This window comes from Taudactylus pleione, unplaced genomic scaffold (genome assembly GCF_031769625.1).
Source record: "Taudactylus pleione unplaced genomic scaffold, aTauple2 ptg000085l, whole genome shotgun sequence".
NCBI lineage: Eukaryota > Metazoa > Chordata > Amphibia > Anura > Myobatrachidae > Taudactylus > Taudactylus pleione.
The window spans coordinates 12,147,009-12,171,424 of NW_028284487.1; the positions used below are offsets into that span (position 1 = coordinate 12,147,009).

A 24,416-nucleotide genomic window follows, 5' to 3' on the forward strand; every position below is an offset into this window, starting at 1 on the left:
AGATTACTGAATTCAAAGTCCAAAGTGCTCACCATTACACCATGGAACCCATTATTAGAGAGTCTTCCTCTACTCAATATTGCTGATCTTTGAAATACTGAATGTTCTCCTGTTTTCGGTACATTTGGCATTTTTGTGTTTGCTGATGCTTTTATGTTTGGCCGGTTAGCTCAGTTGGTTAGAGCGTGGTGCTAATAACGCCAAGGTCATGTGTTTGATCCCCATATGGGCCATGTGCTTTTTCTTGTTGTCCTACAAGAAATGCCAAGAAGGGATTTTATCCAGCGGCAAAGTGCATGAAGTGTGGGATGAATGCATTGGCTACAGTTAGCAGCCCTTGAAACTTGCTAGAGAACATCATAGACACATACAAAACAGAGAATTTTTAAATCCATGTTAGGAATAAACAAAAATGTCATCCTTTGGCTGATGCAGCATTTCTCTATATGGCATACATAGAAAACTTTTTCTCAAATATAGCAATATGGCAAATCTAAGAAATGCTATGGCAAATTAATCAATCAGGACATTTATTTGGTGATTGAATCTACTATGGGGGACTAAGTTTTAAGAAGAGAAGAAGAACAGACCTTTACTCTCATTAGTGCACACTGAAGAAGAAAATTCTTAAAACCAGAATATCTTAAAACCATAGCACAAGTGTTGGATCACTGCATTCTTATTGCAACTTTCCTATTTCCAAATGTTTGACAAACATCTCTCCAGTTGAAAACTGATTTGAAACAGTTTAAAAATTAGTTTGAAGGTTAGCTCAGTTGGTTAGAGCGTGGTGCTAATAACGCCAAGGTCATGTGTTCGATCCCCATATGGGCCATGTGCTTTTTCTTGTTGTCCTACAAGAAATGCCAAGAAGGTATTTTATCCAGCGGCAAAGTGCATGAAGTGTGGGATGAATGCATTGGCTACAGTTAGCAGCCCTTGAAACTTGCTAGAGAACATCATAGACACATACAAAACAGAGAATTTTTAAATCCATGTTAGGAATAAACAAAAATGTCATCCTTTGGCTGATGCAGCATTTCTCTATATGGCATACATAGAAAACTTTTTCTCAAATATAGCAATATGGCAAATCTAAGAAATGCTAAGGCTAATTAATCAATCAGGACATTTATTTGGTGATTGAATCTACTATGGGGGACTAAGTTTTAAGAAGAGAAGAAGAACAGACCTTTACTCTCATTAGTGCACACTGAAGAAGAAAATTCTTAAAACCAGAATATCTTAAAACCATAGCACAAGTGTTGGATCACTGCATTCTTATTGCAACTTTTCCTATTTCCAAATGTTTGACAAACATCTCTCCAGTTGAAAACTGATTTGAAACAGTTTAAAAATTAGTTTGTAGGTTAGCTCAGTTGGTTAGAGCGTGGTGCTAATAACACCAAGGTCATGTGTTCGATCCCCATATGGGCCATGTGCTTTTTCTTGTTGTCCTTCAAGAAATGCCAAGAAGGTATTTTATCCAGCGGCAAAGTGCATGAAGTGTGGGATGAATGCATTGGCTACAGTTAGCAGCCCTTGAAACTTGCTAGAGAACATCATAGACACATACAAAACAGAGAATTTTTAAATCCATGTTAGGAATAAACAAAAATGTCATCCTTTGGCTGATGCAGCATTTCTCTATATGGCATACATAGAAAACTTTTTCTCAAATATAGCAATATGGCAAATCTAAGAAATGCTAAGGCAAATTAATCAATCAGGACATTTATTTGGTGATTGAATCTACTATGGGGGACTAAGTTTTAAGAAGAGAAGAAGAACAGACCTTTACTCTCATTAGTGCACACTGAAGAAGAAAATTCTTAAAACCAGAATATCTTAAAACCATAGCACAAGTGTTGGATCACTGCATTCTTATTGCAACTTTTCCTATTTCCAAATGTTTGACAAACATCTCTCCAGTTGAAAACTGATTTGAAACAGCTTCAAAATTAGTTTGGAGTAAAAAAACCACTGAAGATGATGGGATTTATACAAAGTTTAAATATAGATAAGCTATCCTAAAATTCAACTTTAAGGAAATTGAACAAAGTTAGGTCCCACCAAGATTTGAAATCAGATTACTGGATTCAAAGTTCAAAGGGCTCACCATTACACCATGGAACCCATTATTAGAGAGTCTTCCTCTACTCAATATTGCTGATCTTTGAAATACTGAATGTTCTCCTGTTTTAGGTACATTTGGCATTTTTGAGTTTGATGATGCTTTTATGTTTGGCCGGTTAGCTCAGTTGGTTAGAACGTGGTGCTAATAATGCCAAGGTCATGTGTTCGATCCCCATATGGGCCATGTGCTTTTTCTTGTTGTCCTACAAGAAATGCCAAGAAGGGATTTTATCCAGCGGCAAAGTGCATGAAGTCTGGGATGAATGCATTGGCTACAGTTAGCAGCCCTTGAAACTTGTTAGAGAACATCATAGACACATACAAAACAGAGAATTATTAAATCCATGTTAGGAATAAGCAAAAATGTCATCCTTTGGCTGATGCAGCATTTCTCTATATGGCATACATAGAAAACTTTTTCTCAAATATAGCAATATGGCAAATCTAAGAAATGCTAAGGCAAATTAATCAATCAGGACATTTATTTGGTGATTGAATCTACTATGGGGGACTAAGTTTTAAGAAGAGAAGAAGAACAGACCTTTACTCTCATTAGTGCACACAGAAGAAGAAAATTCTTAAAACCAGAATATCTTAAAACCATAGCACAAGTGATGGATCACTGCATTCTTATTGCAACTTTTCCTATTTCCAAATGTTTGACAAACATCTCTCCAGTTGAAAACTGATTTGAAACAGCTTCAAAATTAGTTTGGAGTAAAAAAACCACTGAAGATGATGGGATTTATACAAAGTTTAAATATAGATAAGCTATCCTAAAATTCAACTTCAAGGAAATTGAACAAAGTTAGGTCCCACCAAGATTTGAAATCAGATTACTGATTTCAAAGTCCAAAGTGCTCACCATTACACCATGGAACCCATTATTAGAGAGTCTTCCTCTACTCAATATTGCTGATCTTTGAAATACTGAATGTTCTCCTGTTTTCGGTACATTTGGCATTTTTGTGTTTGCTGATGCTTTTATGTTTGGCTGGTTAGCTCAGTTGGTTAGAGTGTAGTGCTAATAACGCAAAGGTCTTGGGTTCGATCCCCATACGGGCCATGTTCTTTTTGTAGTTGTCCTACAAGAAATGCCAAGAAGGGATTTTATCCAGCGGCAAAGTGCATGAAGTCTGGGATGAATGCATTGGCTACAGTTAGCAGCCCTTGAAACTTGCTAGAGAACATCATAGACACATACAAAACAGAGAATTTTTAAATCCATGTTAGGAATAAACAAAAATGTCATCCTTTGGCTGATGCAGCATTTCTCTATATGGCATACATAGAAAACTTTTTCTCAAATATAGCAATATGGCAAATCTAAGAAATGCTAAGGCAAATTAATCAATCAGGACATTTATTTGGTGATTGAATCTACTATGGGGGACTAAGTTTTAAGACGAGAAGAAGAACAGACCTTTACTCTCATTAGTGCACACTGAAGAAGAAAATTCTTAAAACCAGAATATCTTAAAACCATAGCACAACTGATGGATCACTGCATTCTTATTGCAACTTTTCCTATTTCCAAATGTTTGACAAACATCTCTCCAGTTGAAAACTGATTTGAAACAGCTTCAAAATTAGTTTGGAGTAAAAAAACCACTGAAGATGATGGGATTTATACAAAGTTTAAATATAGATAAGCTATCCTAAAATTCAACTTTAAGGAAATTGAACAAAGTTAGGTCCCACCAAGATTTGAAATCAGATTACTGGATTCAAAGTTCAAAGGGCTCACCATTACACCATGGAACCCATTATTAGAGAGTCTTCCTCTACTCAATATTGCTGATCTTTGAAATACTGAATGTTCTCCTGTTTTAGGTACATTTGGCATTTTTGAGTTTGATGATGCTTTTATGTTTGGCCGGTTAGCTCAGTTGGTTAGAGTGTAGTGCTAATGGGTTCGATCCCCATACGGGCCATGTGCTTTTTGTTGTTGTCCTACAAGAAATGCCAAGAAGGGATTTTATCCAGCGGCAAAGTGCATGAAGTCTGGGATGAATGCATTGGCTACAGTTAGCAGCCCTTGAAACTTGCTAGAGAACATCATAGACACATACAAAACAGAGAATTTTTAAATCCATGTTAGGAATAAACAAAAATGTCATCCTTTGGCTGATGCAGCATTTCTCTATATGGCATACATAGAAAACTTTTTCTCAAATATAGCAATATGGCAAATCTAAGAAATGCTAAGGCAAATTAATCAATCAGGACATTTATTTGGTGATTGAATCTACTATGGGGGACTAAGTTTTAAGACAAGAAGAAGAACAGACCTTTACTCTCATTAGTGCACACTGAAGAAGAAAATTCTTAAAACCAGAATATCTTAAAACCATAGCACAAGTGATGGATCACTGCATTCTTATTGCAACTTTTCCTATTTCCAAATGTTTGACAAACATCTCTCCAGTTGAAAACTGATTTGAAACAGCTTCAAAATTAGTTTGGAGTAAAAAAACCACTGAAGCTGATGGGATTTATACAAAGTTTAAATATAGATAAGCTATCCTAAAATTCAACTTCAAGGAAATTGAACAAAGTTAGGTCCCACCAAGATTTGAAATCAGATTACTGAATTCAAAGTCCAAAGTGCTCACCATTACACCATGGAACCCATTATTAGAGAGTCTTCCTCTACTCAATATTGCTGATCTTTGAAATACTGAATGTTCTCCTGTTTTCGGTACATTTGGCATTTTTGTGTTTGCTGATGCTTTTATGTTTGGCCGGTTAGCTCAGTTGGTTAGAGCGTGGTGCTAATAACGCCAAGGTCATGTGTTTGATCCCCATATGGGCCATGTGCTTTTTCTTGTTGTCCTACAAGAAATGCCAAGAAGGGATTTTATCCAGCGGCAAAGTGCATGAAGTGTGGGATGAATGCATTGGCTACAGTTAGCAGCCCTTGAAACTTGCTAGAGAACATCATAGACACATACAAAACAGAGAATTTTTAAATCCATGTTAGGAATAAACAAAAATGTCATCCTTTGGCTGATGCAGCATTTCTCTATATGGCATACATAGAAAACTTTTTCTCAAATATAGCAATATGGCAAATCTAAGAAATGCTAAGGCAAATTAATCAATCAGGACATTTATTTGGTGATTGAATCTACTATGGGGGACTAAGTTTTAAGAAGAGAAGAAGAACAGACCTTTACTCTCATTAGTGCACACTGAAGAAGAAAATTCTTAAAACCAGAATATCTTAAAACCATAGCACAAGTGATGGATCACTGCATTCTTATTGCAACTTTTCCTATTTCCAAATGTTTGACAAACATCTCTCCAGTTGAAAACTGATTTGAATCAGTTTCAAAATTAGTTTGGAGTAAAGAAACCACTGAAGATGATGGGATTTATACAAAGTTTAAATATAGATAAGCTATCCTAAAATTCAACTTTAAGGAAATTGAACAAAGTTAGGTCCCACCAAGATTTGAAATCAGATTACTGGATTCAAAGTCCAAAGTGCTCACTATTACACCATGGAACCCATTATTAGAGAGTATTCCTCTACTCAATATTGCTGATCTTTGAAGTACTGAATGTTCTCCTGTTTTAGGTACATTTGGCATTTTTGTGTTTGCTGATGCTTTTATGTTTGGCCGGTTAGCTCAGTTGGTTAGAGCGTGGTGCTAATAATGCCAAGGTCATGTGTTCGATCCCCATACGGGCTATGTGCTTTTTCTTGTTGTCCTACAAGAAATGCCAAGAAGGGATTTTATCCAGCGGCAAAGTGCATGAAGTGTGGGATGAATGCATTGGCTACAGTTAGCAGCCCTTGAAACTTGCTAGAGAACATCATAGACACATACAAAACAGAGAATTTTTAAATCCATGTTAGGAATAAACAAAAATGTCATCCTTTGGCTGATGCAGCATTTCTCTATATGGCATACATAGAAAACTTTTTCTCAAATATAGCAATATGGCAAATCTAAGAAATGCTAAGGCAAATTAATCAATCAGGACATTTATTTGGTGATTGAATCTACTATGGGGGACTAAGTTTTAAGACGAGAAGAAGAACAGACCTTTACTCTCATTAGTGCACACTGAAGAAGAAAATTCTTAAAACCAGAATATCTTAAAACCATAGCACAAGTGATGGATCACTGCATTCTTATTGCAACTTTTCCTATTTCCAAATGTTTGACAAACATCTCTCCAGTTGAAAACTGATTTGAAACAGCTTCAAAATTAGTTTGGAGTAAAAAAACCACTGAAGATGATGGGATTTATACAAAGTTTAAATATAGATAAGCTATCCTAAAATTCAACTTTAAGATAAGTGAACAAAGTTAGGTCCCACCAAGATTTGAAATCAGATTACTGGATTCAAAGTCCAAAGTGCTCACTATTACACCATGGAACCCATTATTAGAGAGTCTTCCTCTACTCAATATTGCTGATCTTTGAAATACTGAATGTTCTCCTGTTTTAGGTACATTTGGCATTTTTGTGTTTGCTGATGCTTTTATGTTTGGCCGGTTAGCTCAGTTGGTTAGAGCGTGGTGCTAATAATGCCAAGGTCATGTGTTCGATCCCCATACGGGCCATGTGCTTTTTCTTGTTGTCCTACAAGAAATGCCAAGAAGGGATTTTATCCAGCTGCAAAGTGCATGAAGTGTGGGATGAATGCATTGGCTACAGTTAGCAGCCCTTGAAACTTGCTAGAGAACATCATAGACACATACAAAACAGAGAATTTTTAAATCCATGTTAGGAATAAACAAAAATGTCATCCTTTGGCTGATGCAGCATTTCTCTATATGGCATACATAGAAAACTTTTTCTCAAATATAGCAATATGGCAAATCTAAGAAATGCTATGGCAAATTAATCAATCAGGACATTTATTTGGTGATTGAATCTACTATGGGGGACTAAGTTTTAAGAAGAGAAGAAGAACAGACCTTTACTCTCATTAGTGCACACTGAAGAAGAAAATTCTTAAAACCAGAATATCTTAAAACCATAGCACAAGTGATGGATCACTGCATTCTTATTGCAACTTTCCTATTTCCAAATGTTTGACAAACATCTCTCCAGTTGAAAACTGATTTGAAACAGTTTCAAAATTAGTTTGGAGTAAAGAAACCACTGAAGATGATGGGATTTATACAAAGTTTAAATATAGATAAGCTATCCTAAAATTCAACTTTAAGGAAATTGAACAAAGTTAGGTCCCACCAAGATTTGAAATCAGATTACTGGATTCAAAGTCCAAAGTGCTCACTATTACACCATGGAACCCATTATTAGAGAGTCTTCCTTTACTCAATATTGCTGATCTTTGAAATACTGAATGTTCTCCTGTTTTAGGTACATTTGGCATTTTTGTGTTTGCTGATGCTTTTATGTTTGGCCGGTTAGCTCAGTTGGTTAGAGCGTGGTGCTAATAACGCCAAGGTCATGTGTTCGATCCCCATATGGGCCATGTGCTTTTTCTTGTTGTCCTACAAGAAATGCCAAGAAGGGATTTTATCCAGCGGCAAAGTGCATGAAGTGTGGGATGAATGCATTGGCTACAGTTAGCAGCCCTTGAAACTTGCTAGAGAACATCATAGACACATACAAAACAGAGAATTTTTAAATCCATGTTAGGAATAAACAAAAATGTCATCCTTTGGCTGATGCAGCATTTCTCTATATGGCATACATAGAAAACTTTTTCTCAAATATAGCAATATGGCAAATCTAAGAAATGCTAAGGCAAATTAATCAATCAGGACATTTATTTGGTGATTGAATCTACTATGGGGGACTAAGTTTTAAGAAGAGAAGAACAGACCTTTACTCTCATTAGTGCACACTGAAGAAGAAAATTCTTAAAACCAGAATATCTTAAAACCATAGCACAAGTGATGGATCACTGCATTCTTATTGCAACTTTTCCTATTTCCAAATGTTTGACAAACATCTCTCCAGTTGAAAACTGAATTGAAACAGCTTCAAAATTAGTTTGGAGTAAAAAAACCACTGAAGATGATGGGATTTATACAAAGTTTAAATATAGATAAGCTATCCTAAAATTCAACTTTAAGATAAGTGAACAAAGTTAGGTCCCACCAAGATTTGAAATCAGATTACTGGATTCAAAGTCCAAAGTGCTCACTATTACACCATGGAACCCATTATTAGAGAGTCTTCCTCTACTCAATATTGCTGATCTTTGAAATACTGAATGTTCTCCTGTTTTAGGTACATTTGGCATTTTTGTGTTTGCTGATGCTTTTATGTTTGGCCGGTTAGCTCAGTTGGTTAGAGCGTGGTGCTAATAATGCCAAGGTCATGTGTTCGATCCCCATACGGGCCATGTGCTTTTTCTTGTTGTCCTACAAGAAATGCCAAGAAGGGATTTTATCCAGCTGCAAAGTGCATGAAGTGTGGGATGAATGCATTGGCTACAGTTAGCAGCCCTTGAAACTTGCTAGAGAACATCATAGACACATACAAAACAGAGAATTTTTAAATCCATGTTAGGAATAAACAAAAATGTCATCCTTTGGCTGATGCAGCATTTCTCTATATGGCATACATAGAAAACTTTTTCTCAAATATAGCAATATGGCAAATCTAAGAAATGCTATGGCAAATTAATCAATCAGGACATTTATTTGGTGATTGAATCTACTATGGGGGACTAAGTTTTAAGAAGAGAAGAAGAACAGACCTTTACTCTCATTAGTGCACACTGAAGAAGAAAATTCTTAAAACCAGAATATCTTAAAACCATAGCACAAGTGATGGATCACTGCATTCTTATTGCAACTTTCCTATTTCCAAATGTTTGACAAACATCTCTCCAGTTGAAAACTGATTTGAAACAGTTTCAAAATTAGTTTGGAGTAAAGAAACCACTGAAGATGATGGGATTTATACAAAGTTTAAATATAGATAAGCTATCCTAAAATTCAACTTTAAGGAAATTGAACAAAGTTAGGTCCCACCAAGATTTGAAATCAGATTACTGGATTCAAAGTCCAAAGTGCTCACTATTACACCATGGAACCCATTATTAGAGAGTCTTCCTTTACTCAATATTGCTGATCTTTGAAATACTGAATGTTCTCCTGTTTTAGGTACATTTGGCATTTTTGTGTTTGCTGATGCTTTTATGTTTGGCCGGTTAGCTCAGTTGGTTAGAGCGTGGTGCTAATAACGCCAAGGTCATGTGTTCGATCCCCATATGGGCCATGTGCTTTTTCTTGTTGTCCTACAAGAAATGCCAAGAAGGGATTTTATCCAGCGGCAAAGTGCATGAAGTGTGGGATGAATGCATTGGCTACAGTTAGCAGCCCTTGAAACTTGCTAGAGAACATCATAGACACATACAAAACAGAGAATTTTTAAATCCATGTTAGGAATAAACAAAAATGTCATCCTTTGGCTGATGCAGCATTTCTCTATATGGCATACATAGAAAACTTTTTCTCAAATATAGCAATATGGCAAATCTAAGAAATGCTAAGGCAAATTAATCAATCAGGACATTTATTTGGTGATTGAATCTACTATGGGGGACTAAGTTTTAAGAAGAGAAGAACAGACCTTTACTCTCATTAGTGCACACTGAAGAAGAAAATTCTTAAAACCAGAATATCTTAAAACCATAGCACAAGTGATGGATCACTGCATTCTTATTGCAACTTTTCCTATTTCCAAATGTTTGACAAACATCTCTCCAGTTGAAAACTGAATTGAAACAGTTTCAAAATTAGTTTGGAGTAAAGAAACCACTGAAGATGATGGAATTTATACAAAGTTTAAATATAGATAAGCTATACTAAAATTCAACTTTAAGGAAATTGAACAAAGTTAGGTCCCACCAAGATTTGAAATCAGATTACTGGATTCAAAGTCCAAAGTGCTCACCATTACACCATGGAACCCATTGTTTGAGAGTCTTCCTCTACTCAATATTGCTGATCTTTGAAATACTGAATGTTCTCCTGTTTTAGGTACATTTGGCATTTATCAGTTTGCTGATGCTTTTATGTTTGTCCGGTTAGCTCAGTTGGTTAGAGCGTGGTGCTAATAATGCCAAGGTCATGTGTTCGATCCCCATACGGGCTATGTGCTTTTTCTTGTTGTCCTACAAGAAATGCCAAGAAGGGATTTTATCCAGCTGCAAAGTGCATGAAGTGTGGGATGAATGCATTGGCTACAGTTAGCAGCCCTTGAAACTTGCTAGAGAACATCATAGACACATACAAAACAGAGAATTTTTAAATCCATGTTAGGAATAAACAAAAATGTCATCCTTTGGCTGATGCAGCATTTCTCTATATGGCATACATAGAAAACTTTTTCTCAAATATAGCAATATGGCAAATCTAAGAAATGCTATGGCAAATTAATCAATCAGGACATTTATTTGGTGATTGAATCTACTATGGGGGACTAAGTTTTAAGAAGAGAAGAAGAACAGACCTTTACTCTCATTAGTGCACACTGAAGAAGAAAATTCTTAAAACCAGAATATCTTAAAACCATAGCACAAGTGATGGATCACTGCATTCTTATTGCAACTTTTCCTATTTCCAAATGTTTGACAAACATCTCTCCAGTTGAAAACTGATTTGAAACAGTTTCAAAATTAGTTTGGAGTAAAGAAACCACTGAAGATGATGGGATTTATACAAAGTTTAAATATAGATAAGCTATCCTAAAATTCAACTTTAAGGAAATTGAACAAAGTTAGGTCCCACCAAGATTTGAAATCAGATTACTGGATTCAAAGTCCAAAGTGCTCACTATTACACCATGGAACCCATTATTAGAGAGTCTTCCTCTACTCAATATTGCTGATCTTTGAAATACTGAATGTTCTCCTGTTTTAGGTACATTTGGCATTTTTGTGTTTGCTGATGCTTTTATGTTTGGCCGGTTAGCTCAGTTGGTTAGAGCGTGGTGCTAATAACGCCAAGGTCATGTGTTCGATCCCCATATGGGCCACGTGCTTTTTCTTGTTGTCCTACAAGAAATGCCAAGAAGGGATTTTATCCAGCGGCAAAGTGCATGAAGTGTGGGATGAATGCATTGGCTACAGTTAGCAGCCCTTGAAACTTGCTAGAGAACATCATAGACACATACAAAACAGAGAATTTTTAAATCCATGTTAGGAATAAACAAAAATGTCATCCTTTGGCTGATGCAGCATTTCTCTATATGGCATACATAGAAAACTTTTTCTCAAATATAGCAATATGGCAAATCTAAGAAATGCTAAGGCAAATTAATCAATCAGGACATTTATTTGGTGATTGAATCTACTATGGGGGACTAAGTTTTAAGAAGAGAAGAAGAACAGACCTTTACTCTCATTAGTGCACACTGAAGAAGAAAATTGTTAAAACCAGAATATCTTAAAACCATAGCACAAGTGATGGATCACTGCATTCTTATTGCAACTTTTCCTATTTCCAAATGTTTGACAAACATCTCTCCAGTTGAAAACTGATTTGAAACAGTTTCAAAATTAGTTTGGAGTAAAGAAACCACTGAAGATGATGGGATTTATACAAAGTTTAAATATAGATAAGCTATCCTAAAATTCAACTTTAAGGAAATTGAACAAAGTTAGGTCCCACCAAGATTTGAAATCAGATTACTGGATTCAAAGTCCAAAGTGCTCACCATTACACCATGGACAAGTGATGGATCACTGCATTCTTATTGCAACTTTTCCTATTTCCAAATGTTTGACAAACATCTCTCCAGTTGAAAACTGATTTTCATGTGTTCGATCCCCATATGGGCCATGTGCTTTTTCTTGTTGTCCTACAAGAAATGCCAAGAAGGGATTTTATCCAGCTGCAAAGTGCATGAAGTGTGGGATGAATGCATTGGCTACAGTTAGCAGCCCTTGAAACTTGCTAGAGAACATCATAGACACATACAAAACAGAGAATTTTTAAATCCATGTTAGGAATAAACAAAAATGTCATCCTTTGGCTGATGCAGCATTTCTCTATATGGCATACATAGAAAACTTTTTCTCAAATATAGCAATATGGCAAATCTAAGAAATGCTAAGGCAAATTAATCAATCAGGACATTTATTTGGTGATTGAATCTACTATGGGGGACTAAGTTTTAAGAAGAGAAGAACAGACCTTTACTCTCATTAGTGCACACTGAAGAAGAAAATTCTTAAAACCAGAATATCTTAAAACCATAGCACAAGTGATGGATCACTGCATTCTTATTGCAACTTTTCCTATTTCCAAATGTTTGACAAACATCTCTCCAGTTGAAAACTGAATTGAAACAGTTTCAAAATTAGTTTGGAGTAAAGAAACCACTGAAGATGATGGGATTTATACAAAGTTTAAATATAGATAAGCTATCCTAAAATTCAACTTTAAGGAAATTGAACAAAGTTAGGTCCCACCAAGATTTGAAATCAGATTACTGGATTCAAAGTTCAAAGGGCTCACCATTACACCATGGAACCCATTATTAGAGAGTCTTCCTCTACTCAATATTGCTGATCTTTGAATTACTGAATGTTCTCCTGTTTTAGGTACATTTGGCATTTTTGAGTTTGATTATGCTTTTATGTTTGGCCGGTTAGCTCAGTTGGTTAGAGTGTGGTGCTAGTATCGCCAAGGTCATGGGTTTGATCCCCATATGGGCAATGTGATTTTTCTTGTTGTCCTACAAGAAATGCCAAGAAGGGATTTTATCCAGCTGCAAAGTGCATGAAGTGTGGGATGAATGCATTGGCTACAGTTAGCAGCCCTTGAAACTTGCTCGAGAACATCATAGACACATACAAAATAGAGAATTTTTAAATCCATGTTAGGAATAAACAAAAATGTCATCCATTGGCTGATGCAGCATTTCTCTATATGGCATACATAGAAAACTTTTTCTCAAATATAGCAATATGGCAAATCTAAGAAATGCTATGGCAAATTAATCAATCAGGACATTTATTTGGTGATTGAATCTACTATGGGGGACTAAGTTTTAAGAAGAGAAGAAGAACAGACCTTTACTCTCATTAGTGCACACTGAAGAAGAAAATTCTTAAAACCAGAATATCTTAAAACCATAGCACAAGTGATGGATCACTGCATTCTTATTGCAACTATTCCTATTTCCAAATGTTTGACAAACATCTCTCCAGTTGAAAACTGATTTGAAACAGTTTCAAAATTAGTTTGGAGTAAAGAAACCACTGAAGATGATGGGATTTATACAAAGTTTAAATATAGATAAGCTATCCTAAAATTCAACTTTAAGGAAATTGAACAAAGTTAGGTCCCACCAAGAATTGAAATCAGATTACTGGATTCAAAGTCCAAAGCGCTCACCATTACACCATGGAACCCATTATTAGAGAGTCTTCCTCTACTCAATATTGCTGATCTTTGAAATACTGAATGTTCTCCTGTTTTAGGTACATTTGGCATTTATGAGTTTGCTGATGCTTTTATGTTTGGCCGGTTAGCTCAGTTGGTTAGAGCGTGGTGCTAATAACGCCAAGGTCATGTGTTCGATCCCCATACGGGCCATGTGCTTTTTCTTGTTGTCCTACAAGAAAGGCCAAGAAGGGATTTTATCCAGCGGCAAATTGCATGAAGTGTGGGATGAATGCATTGGCTACAGTTAGCAGCCCTTGAAACGTGCTAGAGAACATCATAGACACATACAAAACAGATAATTTTTAAATCCATGTTAGGAATAAACAAAAATGTCATCCTTTGGCTGATGCAGCATTTCTCTATATGGCATACATAGAAAACTTTTTCTCAAATATAGCAATATGGCAAATCTAAGAAATGCTAAGGCAAATTAATCAATCAGGACATTTATTTGGTGATTGAATCTACTATGGGGGACTAAGTTTTAAGAAGAGAAGAAGAACAGACCTTTACTCTCATTAGTGCACACTGAAGAAGAAAATTCTTAAAACCAGAATATCTTAAAACCATAGCACAAGTGATGGATCACTGCATTCTTATTGCAACTTTTCCTATTTCCAAATGTTTGACAAACATCTCTCCAGTTGAAAACTGAATTGAAACAGTTTCAAAATTAGTTTGGAGTAAAAAAAACACTGAAGATGATGGGATTTATACAAAGTTTAAATATAGATAAGCTATCCTAAAATTCAACTTTAAGGAAATTGAACAAAGTTAGGTCCCACCAAGATTTGAAATCAGATTACTGGATTCAAAGTCCAAAGTGCTCACCATTACACCATGGAACCCAATATTAGAGAGTCTTCCTCTACTCAATATTGCTGATCTTTGAAATACTGAATGTTCTCCTGTTTTAGGTAAATTTGGCATTTATGAGTTTGCTGATGCTTTTATGTTTGGCCGGTTAGCTCAGTTGGTTAATAACGCCAAGGTCATGGGTTCGATCCCCATACGGGCCATGTGCTTTTTCTTGTTGTCCTACAAGAAATGCCAAGAAGGGATTTTATCCAGCGGCAAAGTGCATGAAGTGTGGGATGAATGCATTGGCTACAGTTAGCAGCCCTTGAAACTTGCTCGAGAACATCATAGACACATACAAAATAGAGAATTTTTAAATCCATGTTAGGAATAAACAAAAATGTCATCCATTGGCTGATGCAGCATTTCTCTATATGGCATACATAGAAAACTTTTTCTCAAATATAGCAATATGGCAAATCTAAGAAATGCTATGGCAAATTAATCAATCAGGACATTTATTTGGTGATTGAATCTACTATGGGGGACTAAGTTTTAAGAAGAGAAGAAGAACAGACCTTTACTCTCATTAGTGCACACTGAAGAAGAAAATTCTTAAAACCAGAATATCTTAAAACCATAGCACAAGTGATGGATCACTGCATTCTTATTGCAACTATTCCTATTTCCAAATGTTTGACAAACATCTCTCCAGTTGAAAACTGATTTGAAACAGTTTCAAAATTAGTTTGGAGTAAAAAAACCACTGAAGATGATGGGATTTATACAAAGTTTAAATATAGATAAGCTATCCTAAAATTCAACTTTAAGGAAATTGAACAAAGTTAGGTCCCACCAAGATTTGAAATCAGATTACTGGATTCAAAGTCCAAAGTGCTCACCATTACACCATGGAACCCAATATTAGAGAGTCTTCCTCTACTCAATATTGCTGATCTTTGAAATACTGAATGTTCTCCTGTTTTAGGTAAATTTGGCATTTATGAGTTTGCTGATGCTTTTATGTTTGGCCGGTTAGCTCAGTTGGTTAATAACGCCAAGGTCATGGGTTCGATCCCCATACGGGCCATGTGCTTTTTCTTGTTGTCCTACAAGAAATGCCAAGAAGGGATTTTATCCAGCGGCAAAGTGCATGAAGTGTGGGATGAATGCATTGGCTACAGTTAGCAGCCCTTGAAACTTGCTCGAGAACATCATAGACACATACAAAATAGAGAATTTTTAAATCCATGTTAGGAATAAACAAAAATGTCATCCATTGGCTGATGCAGCATTTCTCTATATGGCATACATAGAAAACTTTTTCTCAAATATAGCAATATGGCAAATCTAAGAAATGCTATGGCAAATTAATCAATCAGGACATTTATTTGGTGATTGAATCTACTATGGGGGACTAAGTTTTAAGAAGAGAAGAAGAACAGACCTTTACTCTCATTAGTGCACACTGAAGAAGAAAATTCTTAAAACCAGAATATCTTAAAACCATAGCACAAGTGATGGATCACTGCATTCTTATTGCAACTATTCCTATTTCCAAATGTTTGACAAACATCTCTCCAGTTGAAAACTGATTTGAAACAGTTTCAAAATTAGTTTGGAGTAAAGAAACCACTGAAGATGATGGGATTTATACAAAGTTTAAATATAGATAAGCTATCCTAAAATTCAACTTTAAGGAAATTGAACAAAGTTAGGTCCCACCAAGAATTGAAATCAGATTACTGGATTCAAAGTCCAAAGCGCTCACCATTACACCATGGAACCCATTATTAGAGAGTCTTCCTCTACTCAATATTGCTGATCTTTGAAATACTGAATGTTCTCCTGTTTTAGGTACATTTGGCATTTATGAGTTTGCTGATGCTTTTATGTTTGGCCGGTTAGCTCAGTTGGTTAGAGCGTGGTGCTAATAACGCCAAGGTCATGTGTTCGATCCCCATACGGGCCATGTGCTTTTTCTTGTTGTGCTACAAGAAAGGCCAAGAAGGGATTTTATCCAGCGGCAAAGTGCATGAAGTGTGGGATGAATGCATTGGCTACAGTTAGCAGCCCTTGAAACTTGCTCGAGAACATCATAGACACATACATAATAGAGAATTTTTAAATCCATGTTAGGAATAAACAAAAATGTCATCCATTGGCTGATGCAGCATTTCTCTATATGGCATACATAGAAAACTTTTTCTCAAATATAGCAATATGGCAAATCTAAGAAATGCTATGGCAAATTAATCAATCAGGACATTTATTTGGTGATTGAATCTACTATGGGGGACTAAGTTTTAAGAAGAGAAGAAGAACAGACCTTTACTCTCATTAGTGCACACTGAAGAAGAAAATTCTTAAAACCAGAATATCTTAAAACCATAGCACAAGTGATGGATCACTGCATTCTTATTGCAACTATTCCTATTTCCAAATGTTTGACAAACATCTCTCCAGTTGAAAACTGATTTGAAACAGTTTCAAAATTAGTTTGGAGTAAAGAAACCACTGAAGATGATGGGATTTATACAAAGTTTAAATATAGATAAGCTATCCTAAAATTCAACTTTAAGGAAATTGAACAAAGTTAGGTCCCACCAAGAATTGAAATCAGATTACTGGATTCAAAGTCCAAAGTGCTCACCATTACACCATGGAACCCATTATTAGAGAGTCTTCCTCTACTCAATATTGCTGATCTTTGAAATACTGAATGTTCTCCTGTTTTAGGTACATTTGGCATTTATCAGTTTGCTGATGCTTTTATGTTTGGCCGGTTAGCTCAGTTGGTTAGAGCGTGGTGCTAATAATGCCAAGGTCATGTGTTCGATCCCCATATGGGCCATGTGCTTTTTCTTGTTGTCCTACAAGAAATGCCAAGAAGGGATTTTATCCAGCTGCAAAGTGCATGAAGTGTGGGATGAATGCATTGGCTACAGTTAGCAGCCCTTGAAACTTGCTAGAGAACATCATAGACACATACAAAACAGAGAATTTTTAAATCCATGTTAGGAATAAACAAAAATGTCATCCTTTGGCTGATGCAGCATTTCTCTATATGGCATACATAGAAAACTTTTTCTCAAATATAGCAATATGGCAAATCTAAGAAATGCTAAGGCAAATTAATCAATCAGGACATTTATTTGGTGATTGAATCTACTATGGGGGACTAAGTTTTAAGAAGAGAAGAAGAACAGACCTTTACTCTCATTAGTGCACACTGAAGAAGAAAATTCTTAAAACCAGAATATCTTAAAACCATAGCACAAGTGATGGATCACTGCATTCTTATTGCAACTTTTCCTATTTCCAAATGTTTGACAAACATCTCTCCAGTTGAAAACTGATTTGAAACAGCTTCAAAATTAGTTTGGAGTAAAAAAACCACTGAAGATGATGGGATTTATACAAAGTTTAAATATAGATAAGCTATCCTAAAATTCAACTTTAAGGAAATTGAACAAAGTTAGGTCCCACCAAGATTTGAAATCAGATTACTGGATTCAAAGTTCAAAGGGCTCACCATTACACCATGGAACCCATTATTAGAGAGTCTTCCTCTACTCAATATTGCTGATCTTTGAATTACTGAATGTTCTCCTGTTTTAGGTACATTTGGCATTTTTGAGTTTGATTATGCTTTTATGTTTGGCCGGTTAGCTCAGTTGGTTAGAGTGTGGTGCTAGTATCGCCAAGGTCATGGGTTTGATCCCCATATGGGCAATGTGATTTTTCTTGTTGTCCTACAAGAAATGCCAAGAAGGGATTTTATCCAGCTGCAAAGTGCATGAAGTGTGGGATGAATGCATTGGCTACAGTTAGCAGCCCTTGAAACTTGCTCGAGAACATCATAGACACATACAAAATAGAGAATTTTTAAATCCATGTTAGGAATAAACAAAAATGTCATCCATTGGCTGATGCAGCATTTCTCTATATGGCATACATAGAAAACTTTTTCTCAAATATAGCAATATGGCAAATCTAAGAAATGCTATGGCAAATTAATCAATCAGGACATTTATTTGGTGATTGAATCTACTATGGGGGACTAAGTTTTAAGAAGAGAAGAAGAACAGACCTTTACTCTCATTAGTGCACACTGAAGAAGAAAATTCTTAAAACCAGAATATCTTAAAACCATAGCACAAGTGATGGATCACTGCATTCTTATTGCAACTATTCCTATTTCCAAATGTTTGACAAACATCTCTCCAGTTGAAAACTGATTTGAAACAGTTTCAAAATTAGTTTGGAGTAAAGAAACCACTGAAGATGATGGGATTTATACAAAGTTTAAATATAGATAAGCTATCCTAAAATTCAACTTTAAGGAAATTGAACAAAGTTAGGTCCCACCAAGAATTGAAATCAGATTACTGGATTCAAAGTCCAAAGCGCTCACCATTACACCATGGAACCCATTATTAGAGAGTCTTCCTCTACTCAATATTGCTGATCTTTGAAATACTGAATGTTCTCCTGTTTTAGGTACATTTGGCATTTATGAGTTTGCTGATGCTTTTATGTTTGGCCGGTTAGCTCAGTTGGTTAGAGCGTGGTGCTAATAACGCCAAGGTCATGTGTTCGATCCCCATACGGGCCATGTGCTTTTTCTTGTTGTCCTACAAGAAAGGCCAAGAAGGGATTTTATCCAGCGGCAAATTGCATGAAGTGTGGGATGAATGCATTGGCTACAGTTAGCAGCCCTTGAAACGTGCTAGAGAACATCATAGACACATACAAAACAGATAATTTTTAAATCCATGTTAGGAATAAACAAAAATGTCATCCTTTGGCTGATGCAGCATTTCTCTATATGGCATACATAGAAAACTTTTTCTCAAATATAGCAATATGGCAAATCTAAGAAATGCTAAGGCAAATTAATCAATCAGGACATTTATTTGGTGATTGAATCTACTATGGGGGACTAAGTTTTAAGAAGAGAAGAAGAACAGACCTTTACTCTCATTAGTGCACACTGAAGAAGAAAATTCTTAAAACCAGAATATCTTAAAACCATAGCACAAGTGATGGATCACTGCATTCTTATTGCAACTTTTCCTATTTCCAAATGTTTGACAAACATCTCTCCAGTTGAAAACTGAATTGAAACAGTTTCAAAATTAGTTTGGAGTAAAAAAAACACTGAAGATGATGGGATTTATACAAAGTTTAAATATAGATAAGCTATCCTAAAATTCAACTTTAAGGAAATTGAACAAAGTTAGGTCCCACCAAGATTTGAAATCAGATTACTGGATTCAAAGTCCAAAGTGCTCACCATTACACCATGGAACCCAATATTAGAGAGTCTTCCTCTACTCAATATTGCTGATCTTTGAAATACTGAATGTTCTCCTGTTTTAGGTAAATTTGGCATTTATGAGTTTGCTGATGCTTTTATGTTTGGCCGGTTAGCTCAGTTGGTTAATAACGCCAAGGTCATGGGTTCGATCCCCATACGGGCCATGTGCTTTTTCTTGTTGTCCTACAAGAAATGCCAAGAAGGGATTTTATCCAGCGGCAAAGTGCATGAAGTGTGGGATGAATGCATTGGCTACAGTTAGCAGCCCTTGAAACTTGCTCGAGAACATCATAGACACATACAAAATAGAGAATTTTTAAATCCATGTTAGGAATAAACAAAAATGTCATCCATTGGCTGATGCAGCATTTCTCTATATGGCATACATAGAAAACTTTTTCTCAAATATAGCAATATGGCAAATCTAAGAAATGCTATGGCAAATTAATCAATCAGGACATTTATTTGGTGATTGAATCTACTATGGGGGACTAAGTTTTAAGAAGAGAAGAAGAACAGACCTTTACTCTCATTAGTGCACACTGAAGAAGAAAATTCTTAAAACCAGAATATCTTAAAACCATAGCACAAGTGATGGATCACTGCATTCTTATTGCAACTATTCCTATTTCCAAATGTTTGACAAACATCTCTCCAGTTGAAAACTGATTTGAAACAGTTTCAAAATTAGTTTGGAGTAAAAAAACCACTGAAGATGATGGGATTTATACAAAGTTTAAATATAGATAAGCTATCCTAAAATTCAACTTTAAGGAAATTGAACAAAGTTAGGTCCCACCAAGATTTGAAATCAGATTACTGGATTCAAAGTCCAAAGTGCTCACCATTACACCATGGAACCCAATATTAGAGAGTCTTCCTCTACTCAATATTGCTGATCTTTGAAATACTGAATGTTCTCCTGTTTTAGGTAAATTTGGCATTTATGAGTTTGCTGATGCTTTTATGTTTGGCCGGTTAGCTCAGTTGGTTAATAACGCCAAGGTCATGGGTTCGATCCCCATACGGGCCATGTGCTTTTTCTTGTTGTCCTACAAGAAATGCCAAGAAGGGATTTTATCCAGCGGCAAAGTGCATGAAGTGTGGGATGAATGCATTGGCTACAGTTAGCAGCCCTTGAAACTTGCTCGAGAACATCATAGACACATACAAAATAGAGAATTTTTAAATCCATGTTAGGAATAAACAAAAATGTCATCCATTGGCTGATGCAGCATTTCTCTATATGGCATACATAGAAAACTTTTTCTCAAATATAGCAATATGGCAAATCTAAGAAATGCTATGGCAAATTAATCAATCAGGACATTTATTTGGTGATTGAATCTACTATGGGGGACTAAGTTTTAAGAAGAGAAGAAGAACAGACCTTTACTCTCATTAGTGCACACTGAAGAAGAAAATTCTTAAAACCAGAATATCTTAAAACCATAGCACAAGTGATGGATCACTGCATTCTTATTGCAACTATTCCTATTTCCAAATGTTTGACAAACATCTCTCCAGTTGAAAACTGATTTGAAACAGTTTCAAAATTAGTTTGGAGTAAAGAAACCACTGAAGATGATGGGATTTATACAAAGTTTAAATATAGATAAGCTATCCTAAAATTCAACTTTAAGGAAATTGAACAAAGTTAGGTCCCACCAAGAATTGAAATCAGATTACTGGATTCAAAGTCCAAAGCGCTCACCATTACACCATGGAACCCATTATTAGAGAGTCTTCCTCTACTCAATATTGCTGATCTTTGAAATACTGAATGTTCTCCTGTTTTAGGTACATTTGGCATTTATGAGTTTGCTGATGCTTTTATGTTTGGCCGGTTAGCTCAGTTGGTTAGAGCGTGGTGCTAATAACGCCAAGGTCATGTGTTCGATCCCCATACGGGCCATGTGCTTTTTCTTGTTGTCCTACAAGAAAGGCCAAGAAGGGATTTTATCCAGCGGCAAAGTGCATGAAGTGTGGGATGAATGCATTGGCTACAGTTAGCAGCCCTTGAAACTTGCTCGAGAACATCATAGACACATACAAAATAGAGAATTTTTAAATCCATGTTAGGAATAAACAAAAATGTCATCCATTGGCTGATGCAGCATTTCTCTATATGGCATACATAGAAAACTTTTTCTCAAATATAGCAATATGGCAAATCTAAGAAATGCTATGGCAAATTAATCAATCAGGACATTTATTTGGTGATTGAATCTACTATGGGGGACTAAGTTTTAAGAAGAGAAGAAGAACAGACCTTTACTCTCATTAGTGCACACTGAAGAAGAAAATTCTTAAAACCAGAATATCTTAAAACCATAGCACAAGTGATGGATCACTGCATTCTTATTGCAACTATTCCTATTTCCAAATGTTTGACAAACATCTCTCCAGTTGAAAACTGATTTGAAACAGTTTCAAAATTAGTTTGGAGTAAAGAAACCACTGAAGATGATGGGATTTATACAAAGTTTAAATATAGATAAGCTATCCTAAAATTCAACTTTAAGGAAATTGAACAAAGTTAGGTCCCACCAAGAATTGAAATCAGATTACTGGATTCAAAGTCCAAAGCGCTCACCATTACACCATGGAACCCATTATTAGAGAGTCTTCCTCTACTCAATATTGCTGATCTTTGAAATACTGAATGTTCTCCTGTTTTAGGTACATTTGGCATTTATGAGTTTGCTGATGCTTTTATGTTTGGCCGGTTAGCTCAGTTGGTTAGAGCGTGGTGCTAATAACGCCAAGGTCATGTGTTCGATCCCCATACGGGCCATGTGCTTTTTCTTGTTGTCCTACAAGAAAGGCCAAGAAGGGATTTTATCCAGCGGCAAAGTGCATGAAGTGTGGGATGAATGCATTGGCTACAGTTAGCAGCCCTTGAAACGTGCTAGAGAACATCATAGACACATACAAAACAGATAATTTTTAAATCCATGTTAGGAATAAACAAAAATGTCATCCTTTGGCTGATGCAGCATTTCTCTATATGGCATACATAGAAAACTTTTTCTCAAATATAGCAATATGGCAAATCTAAGAAATGCTAAGGCAAATTAATCAATCAGGACATTTATTTGGTGATTGAATCTACTATGGGGGACTAAGTTTTAAGAAGAGAAGAAGAACAGACCTTTACTCTCTTTAGTGCACACTGAAGAAGAAAATTCTTAAAACCAGAATATCTTAAAACCATAGCACAAGTGATGGATCACTGCATTCTTATTGCAACTTTTCCTATTTCCAAATGTTTGACAAACATCTCTCCAGTTGAAAACTGAATTGAAACAGTTTCAAAATTAGTTTGGAGTAAAAAAACCACTGAAGATGATGGGATTTATACAAAGTTTAAATATAGATAAGCTATCCTAAAATTCAACTTTAAGGAAATTGAACAAAGTTAGGTCCCACCAAGATTTGAAATCAGATTACTGGATTCAAAGTCCAAAGTGCTCACCATTACACCATGGAACCCAATATTAGAGAGTCTTCCTCTACTCAATATTGCTGATCTTTGAAATACTGAATGTTCTCCTGTTTTAGGTAAATTTGGCATTTATGAGTTTGCTGATGCTTTTATGTTTGGCCGGTTAGCTCAGTTGGTTAATAACGCCAAGGTCATGGGTTCGATCCCCATACGGGCCATGTGCTTTTTCTTGTTGTCCTACAAGAAATGCCAAGAAGGGATTTTATCCAGCGGCAAAGTGCATGAAGTGTGGGATGAATGCATTGGCTACAGTTAGCAGCCCTTGAAACTTGCTCGAGAACATCATAGACACATACAAAATAGAGAATTTTTAAATCCATGTTAGGAATAAACAAAAATGTCATCCATTGGCTGATGCAGCATTTCTCTATATGGCATACATAGAAAACTTTTTCTCAAATATAGCAATATGGCAAATCTAAGAAATGCTATGGCAAATTAATCAATCAGGACATTTATTTGGTGATTGAATCTACTATGGGGGACTAAGTTTTAAGAAGAGAAGAAGAACAGACCTTTACTCTCATTAGTGCACACTGAAGAAGAAAATTCTTAAAACCAGAATATCTTAAAACCATAGCACAAGTGATGGATCACTGCATTCTTATTGCAACTATTCCTATTTCCAAATGTTTGACAAACATCTCTCCAGTTGAAAACTGATTTGAAACAGTTTCAAAATTAGTTTGGAGTAAAAAAACCACTGAAGATGATGGGATTTATACAAAGTTTAAATATAGATAAGCTATCCTAAAATTCAACTTTAAGGAAATTGAACAAAGTTAGGTCCCACCAAGATTTGAAATCAGATTACTGGATTCAAAGTCCAAAGTGCTCACCATTACACCATGGAACCCAATATTAGAGAGTCTTCCTCTACTCAATATTGCTGATCTTTGAAATACTGAATGTTCTCCTGTTTTAGGTAAATTTGGCATTTATGAGTTTGCTGATGCTTTTATGTTTGGCCGGTTAGCTCAGTTGGTTAATAATGCCAAGGTCATGGGTTCGATCCCCATACGGGCCATGTGCTTTTTCTTGTTGTCCTACAAGAAATGCCAAGAAGGGATTTTATCCAGCGGCAAAGTGCATGAAGTGTGGGATGAATGCATTGGCTACAGTTAGCAGCCCTTGAAACTTGCTCGAGAACATCATAGACACATACAAAATAGAGAATTTTTACATCCATGTTAGGAATAAACAAAAATGTCATCCATTGGCTGATGCAGCATTTCTCTATATGGCATACATA

At 35.8% G+C, this 24,416-nt stretch overlaps 10 non-coding genes across 10 annotated transcripts; all 10 read left to right on the forward strand.

The window, feature by feature from the left end:
• Positions 1–7,523: 7,523 nt before the first annotated feature.
• On the forward strand, positions 7,524–7,597 carry TRNAI-AAU (transfer RNA isoleucine (anticodon AAU)). Its single transcript has one exon. It is a non-coding gene; the product is annotated as a tRNA-Ile (tRNA).
• A 1,686-nt stretch (positions 7,598–9,283) lies between these two features.
• Positions 9,284–9,357, forward strand: TRNAI-AAU (transfer RNA isoleucine (anticodon AAU)). The gene has a single exon. It is a non-coding gene; the product is annotated as a tRNA-Ile (tRNA).
• A 1,687-nt stretch (positions 9,358–11,044) lies between these two features.
• Positions 11,045–11,118, forward strand: TRNAI-AAU (transfer RNA isoleucine (anticodon AAU)). The gene has a single exon. It is a non-coding gene; the product is annotated as a tRNA-Ile (tRNA).
• Positions 11,119–12,729: 1,611 nt separating this feature from the next.
• On the forward strand, positions 12,730–12,803 carry TRNAT-AGU (transfer RNA threonine (anticodon AGU)). The gene has a single exon. It is a non-coding gene; the product is annotated as a tRNA-Thr (tRNA).
• An 808-nt stretch (positions 12,804–13,611) lies between these two features.
• TRNAI-AAU (transfer RNA isoleucine (anticodon AAU)) lies at positions 13,612–13,685 on the forward strand. The gene has a single exon. It is a non-coding gene; the product is annotated as a tRNA-Ile (tRNA).
• Positions 13,686–16,231: 2,546 nt separating this feature from the next.
• On the forward strand, positions 16,232–16,305 carry TRNAI-AAU (transfer RNA isoleucine (anticodon AAU)). The gene has a single exon. It is a non-coding gene; the product is annotated as a tRNA-Ile (tRNA).
• Positions 16,306–17,995: 1,690 nt separating this feature from the next.
• On the forward strand, positions 17,996–18,069 carry TRNAT-AGU (transfer RNA threonine (anticodon AGU)). Its single transcript has one exon. It is a non-coding gene; the product is annotated as a tRNA-Thr (tRNA).
• An 808-nt stretch (positions 18,070–18,877) lies between these two features.
• Positions 18,878–18,951, forward strand: TRNAI-AAU (transfer RNA isoleucine (anticodon AAU)). Its single transcript has one exon. It is a non-coding gene; the product is annotated as a tRNA-Ile (tRNA).
• Positions 18,952–21,497: 2,546 nt separating this feature from the next.
• TRNAI-AAU (transfer RNA isoleucine (anticodon AAU)) lies at positions 21,498–21,571 on the forward strand. The gene has a single exon. It is a non-coding gene; the product is annotated as a tRNA-Ile (tRNA).
• An 808-nt stretch (positions 21,572–22,379) lies between these two features.
• On the forward strand, positions 22,380–22,453 carry TRNAI-AAU (transfer RNA isoleucine (anticodon AAU)). The gene has a single exon. It is a non-coding gene; the product is annotated as a tRNA-Ile (tRNA).
• Positions 22,454–24,416: the final 1,963 nt, after the last annotated feature.